The sequence below is a fragment of the Brassica napus genome, chromosome C4, assembly GCF_020379485.1.
Source record: "Brassica napus cultivar Da-Ae chromosome C4, Da-Ae, whole genome shotgun sequence".
NCBI classification, from domain to species: Eukaryota; Viridiplantae; Streptophyta; class Magnoliopsida; order Brassicales; family Brassicaceae; genus Brassica; species Brassica napus.
Window position 1 is genome coordinate 28310285 of NC_063447.1, and position 12508 is coordinate 28322792.

The window sequence follows — 12508 nt, forward strand, 5'->3', positions numbered from 1 at the left end:
ATAGGGTTTTTAAACCGAAAACAACGTTTTCCGGTTTGAATAACACCTATATAACCCTTATTAAGTGTCTTACGTTCATTATGAAGTCAAAAATTTGTTCCTTACCGTATAATTAACACTTTTCCGATTGTATGAACGAAATCCCACAACATAAGAGAAACACTTATGCCTTTTAATGAACGGTAAAGGGAATACTTTCAATTAGTTTTGAAATTTTTTATTTTATGGTTTATGCTCATCTATACAAAGAATCCTCAATGGTATACATTACAATTGTGTAAGAAATGAAATACGGCAAAAAAAATTGATGTTTTGAAACCCCAAACACTAGTTCTTCGGTATTTCCTCGGAATATTCCGAGGAAATTCCGACGGATATTTTACTATCCGTCGGAATTTCCTCGGAATATTTTCATTTTACCGGGCAAATATTTCGCAAAAATTGAAATTATAATTCCGACGGAATTCCAACGGATAATATCCGTCGGACCCTAGGTTTTATAACCACGAGCCCCTTCTTCTTCCCCATTTCTCTCTTCTTCCTCTGCGCGACTCCTCTCTTCTCTCTGGCGATTTCCCCCTGAAATCCAACGATATCTCCGGCGATCTCCCTCTTCTCTTACACAAATCATGTAAGGACCCTATCCCACTCTCTTAGGTTCTATTTGTTAGGTTTTTGTGTAGTTTTGATAGATTTTTGTTAGGGTGATTGGTTAGGATTGTGATTTGGTTGTATAATAGGTTTAGAATTGTGATTTGGTTGAATAATTTGTTTTGTTGAATTGATATAGAATTTTTTTATAATTATTTTATTTTTTTGTATTTATAAAATCGATTTTTGTATATAAAATCGATTTTTGTATTTTACAAAACGATTATTCTATATAAATTCGATTTTTTTGGATTTTACAAAATCTTTTTTGTATATAAATTCGATTTTTTGGATTTTACAAAACATTTTTAATATCTATAAAACTTTTTTTGTGATTAAAAAATATTATTTGGGATTTAAAAATATTTTTAATATATATATATATATATATATATTATTAAAACTAATTTTTGTAATTATTAAACTATTTTTTATTTATTAAAACTATTTTTGTTTATTAGAACTATTTTTATATATTTATTAAATATTTTTAATATCTATAAATCTTTTTTTGTGATTAAAAACTATTATTTGGGATTTTAAAAAAAAAATTAATTTATATATTTCTGTATTTATTAAATATATTTTTTTTAATTTACAGGTCTCATGATGATCAGACCCGGCCTCGACAGCGTCGTGGTCGTGGTGGTACGGAGAGCTAGTCTCGGGATTCCAGCCATTTTCAGGATTCTCCTTCGCCCCACAGCTCCAACCATACATCTCCCTCTGCTGCACCCGCTCCTGCTCCTCTCGCTCCCGCTGCTGCATCTGCTCCTGCTCCTCCGGGTCCTCCGGGAGTGATGAGTGTTGCGGAGTTGGTTCAACAGCCCGGTCGTGACCATCTTCCGTATCTCACTTCGTATCCACATGGACGGGATCAAACATGGTAATTAAACATTTTTTTTTCTTTAAATTTGGATTCATTATTAACCGTTTGTTTTTTTTATTAGGTTCAACCGATCCGGGAACGGGATCAGCGCATGGATCAACCGTATGATGTACTCGGCCCTCGACAGAGGACATCCGACTTTCACTCACTTCCCTACCGACAAGCAGGTTCTGTGGTTTCGTCAGTTTGCGGTAAGTATTCTAATTTTTTACTTATATTTTTAATCTTTAATATAAATTTTCTACTAATTGTGTTTTTTTTCAGCAAGAGTTCAACTGGAATTCCGATGAGACGCTCTTTATCTATCACCACTTCGTCCATAAGGTGAAGGGACGTTTGGTCGGTTTAGGTCGTCGCACCCGGTCGGTTCCTCCTTCTTCTGCACCACCGCCTTTTGTTGATCCAGAAGTACTTACGGCTCAGTTGAAGGACAAGGATGATCGCATATCTTTGTTGGAGACCCAGATGGCGGCTCAACAGGCAGGCTATGAGGCACAAAGGAGGCTGAACCAGCAAATGATGGAGATGATGCAGAGGATGTACCCGAACGAGGTGTTCCCGGACGTGCCAGACCCGTAGTTTTTTTTTTCCAAAAACTCGGAATGTTTTATTTTTATTTGTGAAACTTTGAATATTAATTAATATGATTTCAATTTTAATTTTAATTTTATATTTTCGAATTTAAATTTCAAAAATTTTATTTTTTTAAAAAAAATTAATATATATATTTTTTAAATTAATATTTTTTACATTCCGAGGAAATTAATTATATTTTTTACTCGATCGATCGATGCGTTTTTGGACATATATTCATCGATCGATCTGTTTATAAAAAAAGGTTCAGAATATACCGAGGGACATCTTCCTCGGAATATACCGAGGGACAACTTTCCTCGGAATATACCGAGGGACATGTTCCTCGGAATATACCGAGGGACATGTTCCTCGGAATATTCCGAGGAAGATGTCCCTCGGTATATTCCGAACGTTTTTTTATAAACGGATCGATCGATGGATATATGTCCAAAAACGCATCGATCGATGAACTTCCGAGGAAATATCCCGACGAAGTTCTCCCTCGGTATATTCCGAGGAGATTTCCGACAAACTAGTGATCCTCGGAATTTCCTCGGAAATTTGTTTCCTCGGAATTCCGTCGGAAAATTCCGAGGGATTTCCGAGGAAAGAAGAAATTCCGAGGAATTATTTCCGAGGACTTGTTTCGTCGGTATGTCGTCGGAATAACGTTATTCCGACGAAATTCCGACGATTTTTCCCTCAGTATCCTTGCTGTTTTCTTGTAGTGTATGCTCTAATAAAATTGATATTGGACTTAGTTAAGATAAGACGGTTCCATACATGTATTACTCGAAAATGAGAAGAGCATAAAATTGAAATGGCAGATCTGAAATTAAGGTTGTCCAAAGGAAACCTTAAACATGACCATGAATAAAGATCAGGTACCTGGAAATAATAAGATCTAAATGCATTATGTCATGTCTGGATTATAAATGGAACCGGTAAAATAATATCGCGTCGATGATGATATAATATTTGAATACAAAAGCGCTTGACAAAAGCGAGGATCATGAAACCAACGTCTATCATAAAGTGCACTCAGAGAAATTACTCAGAGAAATTGATTAAGCAAATTGATAATGCTATAAGACGTGGTACATGAAATCTCTTAAGAGAAGAGATGTAGTCAAACCAGTTGGACATAAGTAAGTCTTTGGTGAGAAAACATAATAAGAATGCCGAAATTGCATAAGGTTCTCACAAAGACCTGGAATCAATTATAAAGGAGACATACTCCTATGTGGTGGATGCAACGACATTCTGATTCCTTATAAGTCTGGCAAATAAAGTACATATCTATATGGTCCACTGAATAACGAAATTATGTGAAAGTTCGAGAGGGTATCGAACTACCGAACACATCAAGTTCTCGAGAACAATATTGAATATCTTTATGTGAACGACTTGAATATCCTAGGAACCTCTGGAGAAATTTCCCAAAGATAGAATACATCAAGAAAGAATTCAAATTCAACATGAAAGGTTTTGGGAAAAAAAGATTATATATTGGATTATACATTGAGCACCTTGAAAAGAAAATCCTTATGCATCAAATGACATACATAGATAACATGCTCAAGAAGTTTGATATGGACTAAGCTTACGAATTGACAAGTCCCATAATTATAAGGTTCCTCAGTTTAGAAAAGATAATTTCGGCCCTAATGAAGAAAATGAGGAGATCTTTGGTCCCGAAATGTCATGTCTAAGTGCTATAAAGTTTTGACGGATTTGGCGAGCCATACAAGGCTAGATAAATAATTTACCGTAATCTATTAGCTAGATATAGCTCATGATCGACCCAAAGGCACTAGAACGGGATTATACATATTTTTGTTACCTACAAGGAACTAAAGACTTGGGTCCATTTGATACTAACCTACCAGAAGAAAGGTAAATTATTTTGGTGATACAGGTTGTTTGTCCGTCCAAGTTCACTCAAGCGAGGATTTGGTGGATCTAATTACTAAGGCATTACTGACATCCAGAGATGTACTCAACAGGAGGAGTAATACGTGTTGTACTCTTTTTCCTTCACAATGGTTTTATCCCATTGGGTTTTCCTGGTAAGGTTTTAATGAGGCAACATCCAAAGCGTATTACAAACCATTTCGGAGATGGTCTTCAAAGGGGGAGTGTTATAAACCAAGGTCTGGAGGAAGCTCATATTCGAAGACTCATATTCTTATGTCTTTGTATTTCCTAGCCCATATTGTATTAGGGTTTCATACTTATGTAATTCCTATATAAAGGGCTCCTTATTGTCTAATAAAGATATAGACTTTCCCTTTATTTTCATAACAATGCTAATTTTAATCATCCAATAATCAATTTTTCACTATCAACACAGAGTTAAAACATAGTTTGTCAAAGACTTCTCAAGTGTTGTCCAAGAAACCAATTCCATCTCTGCTTCCTCTTGTTCCATTGTTCCCAACTTCACCTGCCAAACAAACAAAAATTGCATCACCAAGAAACAGCTTTCATATTAAAGTACTTGATTCATTCTGCCTCATATACATAATCAAACAGAACGGTATAATACATTTTCAAAATACAATTTAGCAAACCAATCTTTTTGTCAAACCAAATCGAATCCAAAAAATAATGTTCATCTGTTTCAGGTCAGTTATGAAGACTCGAGCCAGAATAAACCAAATAATGCATAATACCTGGTAGACCCGCAACTCAAACCGAGGACCGTCTTCTTTTAGCTCTATCGATTTTGGGCCTCCTTCTCCTTTATCATACACATGATTCCTACAAATATGCCCACAATCATTTTCAAAGAAAGTTTAACAAACAAAATTCAAACAAACACATGTATCTTGGGAAACAAAAACTTGTACCCGAAAGAAATATAATCTGTTATGAACCAGATTGTGGATGACTCATAACCAAGAGATTATGATTTGTAATCTTTCCATTTATCTATGACGGTGTAATCTCCTATATAAGAAACCTCTATGTTATGAATAAAGATAGACTTTTCCATTACTTTTATAACACGTTATCAGCACGAAACTCTAAATCTCTAAGCTAATACCCAAATCGAAAAACCCTAAAACCCTAACCCTAGCCGGCGATCCGACGAACCCTAAACCCCGATCGCATCTCTTGTTCCCGCATCTGTTCCAGCTCGTGTCCCCGATCAGCTTCAGCCCAAGGCATTCCTGATCCTAGCTCAGACGTTCGCGACCCGAGAGCATCTCCAGCACGCGACCTCTTCCTCATTCGCGACAGCATCAGACAGCTCGCGTCCCGTTCGTGTCCAGCTCGCGGCTCAACTCCTTTGGTGGTCCGATTCAAAAATCATCTAAGGTTAAAAGGTAATTCAAAACCTAAAAACCCATAATCGAACATGGATTGATTGATAAAGAATGAAACCCTGAAACCCTAAAACCCTAATTTTTATGAATCAAAACCATAGGGTAATAGATCAAAAATCCTAACTGAGTAAATCGAAGCTCTAAAAGTTCGATACCCCAAACCCTAAATCATGTTCCTACATGATTAAAACCCCAAATCGGTATTTACAAGTTAAAATCTGATAAACCCTAACCCTATATCTATAAACCCTAAATAATATAAGTATCAGAATTAATTATACTATAATTATCAAATCACATATTAAAACCCTAATCGAATATTTTGAAATCAAAACTGTTTTCGGTTTTGATCATTGAGGTTTTAAATCTGATTGAATCTGATGCTATGTTGCTAGAATTGTTCGACCGTTAAATTGATAGATTTATTTTCTCATCCTACTTGGTTAATTGTTCATCTGATTTAAAATTGTTTAAACCGACCAGCCTGTTAAAACATTGATTGAATCCGATAGTTTGCTAGCTTGCTTTGCTTATATAATCTGATAGGTTGATAGATTGATTGAGGTTTACTTGTTTAAAATCCGAATGATCTGATTGCATGATTCTTGAGGTTTAATATCATCTGCTAGGATTGATAGTTTTGTAATCTGATCTGTTTTAAATAGAAACCCTAAATAATCCGTATGATAGGTTATATTGATCTGATTTGGATGTCTTTGAGAATTGAGAATCCGTATGCTAGGTTGATAGATTCATGATAAAATCTAATGTCTTGAGGTTTAAGATTGTATGCTAAGTTCGATTAAATTGATTGGTCTGATTATATGTTTTTGAGGTTTGATAAATTCGGATACTAGATAAGTTATTTACACATGGTTTATGCTAAATACCAATCAGCTTTGAAACTGATTCATTGAAATTCATGCTTGAAATCTATATTCTAGTATTGCTAAAATCAGCCTTGAAACTGACTCATTGAAATTCATGCTTGAAATCTATATTCTAGTATTGCTAAAATCAGTCTTGAAACTGATTGAGTGATTAATAAATCTTTTTACTAGTCTTGTTAAAATCCATTGATTGTTAAACCCTAATTGCATGATTAATTGAATCCGTTTTTTGCTAGTCTTGATAAACCATAATATTATGAGCACATAGAAATAGTATTGCTGAGACTTGCTAGAAATTGACTGATTGATTAAATTCCTTTAAGATTGATAGTCTCATTGTCCTCACAAGATTGAAATCCGAATTGATTGTTTTTAAGAGTAAGGCCGCATGAAAATTATACCTAAATATTGAGTGATATATGATTTGAGATGTCGAAAATCAACCTGGATTTTGCTGCCATAAATCTCTCTGGAGATAATTATTTACGGTGGGCATTGGATACAAAGATTATCCTAAAGTCAAAAAGACTTGGTGAATGTATCATAGAAGGCAATAATGCCAATGAGAAAAATTGATACATGGCAATATTAATTATTAGCCATCATCTTATTAAGAGTCTCAAAGATCAGTATCTGACTATAGAGAATCCTCTAGACCTTTGGACAGAGTTAAAAATCGAGATATGATCACCAAAGAACGATGTTATTACCAAAGGCCCTATTTGATTGGAGGAATCCCAGAATCTAGGACTATAAGTCCGTGGATGAGTCTATTGCTAGCTGGGCAAAATAATGGATTACTGATGAGAAACAGTGAATTGAGACCTCCTGGATTAACCCCATTACCTGATACCAATAAGGCCGCAGAAGAAAAAAAAAGAGGTAACCACGTCCAGAATGATAGACCACATGGTCATGGCCGTGGAGGGTGGAAAGGACGTGGCCACGGCCACTATAACACATTTGGCCGTGGGAATCACTATTGCAGAGGCCGTGGGTATCAACCCAATTTGAGCCATGGTCAAGGCAGTGGCCGTGATATATCCTTTAAACCACAAAGCTCGGCCAAATCAGTGTGCCATAGATGTGGAATGGGGAACCATTAGGCTAAGATATGAAGAACTCCCAAACATTTTTGTGACCTCTATCAAAGAGAGTCTGAAATGGAAGAATCCTGAAACCCACTTGGTCTATAAAGATGGTGAAAATAATTTCGAACATGATCAAGATGATCTTACAATAATAAGTACTTTGAGCCAACTATGGGTGATTATATTTGAGGCCAGATACACGGATTATTTTAAGACCAGGAGGAGAAAAATAATAAAGCTGGTAAAAGAATGGTAAAAGAAATAGAATGGAATCAACCATCAATGTCTTGGCAAGATCCTCGGACTAAAGAATGTGAAATAGACGTCCAAAGATTATACATTTACAAAGCTAGCTAATCAAATGCCAGACACATTTGCTGACCCGAAAAAGAATGACTAAGTCATATATAAACCAGCTTGTAAAGCACCAACGAATTTGATGTCCAAGAAGAGACACAGTCAAGTTGCTACAGAGTAGACAACGTATGAAACGTGGTAGACCAATAGGTTCCAAAAGATAAGAATCCTCGGAAACAAAAGAAAGGTGCAGAGAATGATAATCAAAATCCAAATCCGAGGTTACTAAAGAAACCATCCCAGACATGGAGATAATGCCGGTCGGCTCTAAGGTACATGTACCAAACAATGTAGCTTGGGACGCCAAGCTGCAAAGTATTAAAGGTCCTGCTAATAATGAATCTCAATCGATTATATCATGTCTGGAACATAATGGAACCAATAAGGAATGTCGACATAAGATGATTTATTTGCATACAAGGTAGCACTTGAATTTATGAATATAAGCGAGGATCATGAACCCACGTCAATATAAGAGTGTGCACTCGTAGAACATATTAGATTGAATGGAAACGTGGGGTTAAATAGTTTAAAGAATAAAGGCGTATTTGGCCATATGATTAAGACGCCATATGATGTTAAAACCAGTGGATATAAATGGGTCTTGTGAGGAATATAAATCGTGAGATATAAAGCTGATGTTGCACAATGATTCTCACAAAGACCAGTAATAGATTATGAGGAGACATACTCCCATGTGGTGGATGCAACTACTTTTAGATTTCTCATAAGTCTGGCTATATAAGAGAGAAAATTAGACTTGCAGCAAGTTGATGTAGTGACTGCATATTTATATGGTCCACTGGATAATGAAAGTACTAGAGGGTATTGAGCTGAAAGTACATCAAGTTCTCGAGAACAATATTGATAATCATCAAAGTATATGATCTGAATATCCTAGGAACCTCTGGATACAATTTCCCAAACAGTTGAATATCTCAAGAAAGAGTTTGGGTTGAAAGATCTTAGAAAACAAAGTTTTGTGTGGGATTACAGCTTGAGTACATTAACAATGAAATTCTTGTGCATCAAATAGTATATACAGAAAAGGGTACTCAAGAGATTTAATATGGACCAGTCTTACCCATTATCTAGTACATGGGCGTGAAATCACTTGTTTTGGACACTGATCCATTCAGTCCAAAGGTGGACGATAAAGAAGTCCATTTAGTCCTGAGATGGACGATGCAGAAGTCTTGTTTTAGACACTGATCTGATTGGTCCATAAGAAGGACGATGAAGAAGCCTTTGATTCTGATTTATTTTATACTAACCATCCCAAAGAGGGGTTATTTGGTTTTGTTGATTTGTTTTCAGACAGGTTATGTTTTACACATGGTGGTACATGCATATCACAGCAACATCATCCAAGATTTCGTGTGTGTGTATTTGAGGTCGATGACTCAATATGTTCGATCAGATTGTGGCATAGCCGATGGTAAAGAAGAACCAACTATCATGTTCGAGGACAAAGCATATTTTGCCCAAGATCTTCATCACCCACAGATTGCAGAAAACTGGAGAGGTCCAAGGGACCTTCAGTGATGTCCAAATCAGGGGGAGTAATGTGTGTTGTACTCTTTTTCCTTCACCATGGTTTTGTCCCAATTTGGTTTTCCTGGTAAGGTTTTAATGAGGCAACATTAAAGCACATTACAAGATCTAAATGGTTATGGCATCCAAGGGAGAGTGTTATGAACCAGATTGTGGATGGCTCATAACCAAAATATTATGATTCGTAATCTTTCTATTTATCTATGACGGTGTAATCTCCTATATAAGGAACCTATATGTTATGAATAAAGATAGACATTTCCATTATTTTTATAACATAATCAGATTTATTAGCAATTATATGTCTAGCATCCAGTTTTGGAACTGGGAACATGTGTTTTAACATGCTCGCAACTCTTTTACCCATCTGCCCAAAAGAAAAAAGAAAATCAACATGTATTACATTATAAACGGAAAACAAACAAACAGAGTAGAACTCGTTTGAATTGCAGTAAAGAAGGAAGTGAATCTGTTTTAGAGAATAAACATGGCTTGTAAAGTTGTCAAAAATGACATGAGGATATTGCTCAGGCTTACCACGGTTCTTAGTAACAAATATCACTTCAGTATAAGCATGCGACCATGCAGTTTCAATAATCTCCGAAACGACCTGACAAAGAAACAAGTAAGTATATAAATGGGTATTGCGTTGCATAAAAGTCACTACAAGTTACTCTCAAACTCCAATAGACTTAAGCAATCTACACGTTCCAATCTTTGAACCTAATTATGGTACGCATAACTGGAAAGTGATCTGATGTAAGTAAAGGTATGATGTGATAGTTACAGCCAGGAAACAAAATGGTCCAAAAGGAGCTAAAACCATTATAGGTTAACTTAACGACAAATATGAGAAAGAAACCACAAGCAGTGACCAACTGGAAAACAAAACTAGAATCTATAAGATGGTAAAGTACACAAGACAGAGAAAAGGCACATACCTGACTACCACGATTCATTCTTCTGGTGTTAGGAAATACATTCTTCAACTCCTGCAAAAAGATTCCACGCATAAAGTTAATAAACCAATCAATCAACAACACGCACAAATCACTATCCGAAACATAGTAAAATTAATATGGAACTTCACAATAATGTTGATATCTATACAATATACATGGACCAAAACTAAACTTGATATACCACTACAAGAAAACAGCGGTATTCTGACGGACATTCCGACGAAAATGAAATCCTCGGAATATCCCGAGGAATTTCCGACGATATTCCGAGGAAACACAAAATTTGGTTTCCTCGGAATTTCCTCGGAATGTACCGACGGAATTCCGAGGAAATATTAATCCGTCGGAATATTCTTATGGAATACCGAGGAAAAACGTATTCCTCGGAAAAAACCGATTAATTCCGAGGATATATTATAGCCGTTAGGGAGCCGTTGGGGGATTTTAAAAATTCCGAGGAAATTCCGACGAACTAGCCGTTTCCGTCGGAATTCCGTCGGAATTTCCTCGGTCTGTCGGCAGGATTTCAACTATAAATACAAGCACCCCTCTTCCTCTTCATTCACTTCATATCTTCATCCTCCCTCTTACTCTCTTTACACACGAATTTGATTCATAAAAAACATGTCTTCTTCAAATTATTTTCGTTCTTGGATCGATCGACCTCATTTGGATCCGAACACGATATTGCTTACGGAAGAATACCAACGAGGTATAACCGAATTCATGAGGTTAGTTCACCGATAACCGGAAGCAAAAACAGGTATGTTAAGATGTCCTTGCTCTAATTGTAAAAATAGAAAGGTTATTAAAGAGTGGGATGTTTGGACTCATCTATATTTGAGTGGGTTTACACGAAGTTACAAAATTTGGTATCATCATGGGGAAACTGATTATGAACATGGTAGTACTAGCGAACCTCAGCCAGCGGTTAGATTAGAAGAACCAATTAGAACGGATGTAGATTATGGTGTAGGTACTGAGGAGATGGTAAATGATCATTTTAGAGGGGAAGATTTACCCAATGCACAAGCTAGGAGATTTTATGATATGTTGGATGCTGGAAAGCAACCATTGTACGAAGGTTGCAGAGATGGTCATTCAGCTTTATCATCTGCTACAAGATTGATGGGCATTAAAACAGATTATAATTTGGCTGAAGACTGTGTGGATGCGATTGCTGATTTTGTAAAAGGTATTCTACCCGAGGATAATGTAGCTCCTGGTTCATACTACGAGGTTCAGAAACTCGTAGCTGGTCTTGGTTTATCGTATCAGGTAATAGATGTATGCAGCGACAACTGCATGATTTATTGGAGGGCGGATGAACAGCGGGTTACATGCAAATTTTGTGGAAAGCCTCGTTATAAAGATACGAGTGGAAGAGTTCCAGTGCCATATAAAAGGATGTGGTATTTGCCTTTGACGGAAAGGTTGCAGAGGTTGTATCTGTCTGAACGCACAGCGCAACCAATGAGATGGCATGCGGAGCACTCAACAGATGGTGAGATCAGACATCCTTCAGATGCAAAAGCGTGGAAGCATTTCCAATCAAAGTATCCCGAGTTTGCGTATGAGAGAAGAAATGTCTACCTTGGATTATGTACTGATGGTTTCAGCCCGTTTGGCAAGAGTGGAAGACAGTATTCTCTATGGCCAGTCATTCTTACACCATACAACCTACCCCCAAACTTGTGCTTGCGACGAGAGTTTTTGTTTCTCTCGATTCTCGTTCCCGGACCAGAGCATCCTAAGAGATCACTTGATGTGTTTCTTCAGCCACTAATATATGAGTTGCAACAACTATGGGCTCAAGGTGCTGAAACATACGATGTTTCGTGTAAAGAAAACTTTCAAATGCGGGCAGTACTAATGTGGACAATAAGTGATTTTCCAGCATATGGTATGTTATCTGGATGGACAACGCATGGAAGGCTATCATGTCCATATTGTCAAGATAACACTGATGCTTTCCAACTAAAACACGGAAGGAAAACGTGTTGGTTTGACTGTCACAGGAGATTCCTACCACCTGATCATCCATATCGTAGGAGTAGGAATTTGTTTACGAAGAACAAGAGGGTGTTTGACAGTCCACCTCCGGAAATTTGTGGGAAAGATTTGAAGACACAACTAAGAGATTTTGGTGCAGAAAGGACGCCAGACGTCGGTGGACATGAGCGTTTTCCGGTAGATGCTGTTGGAG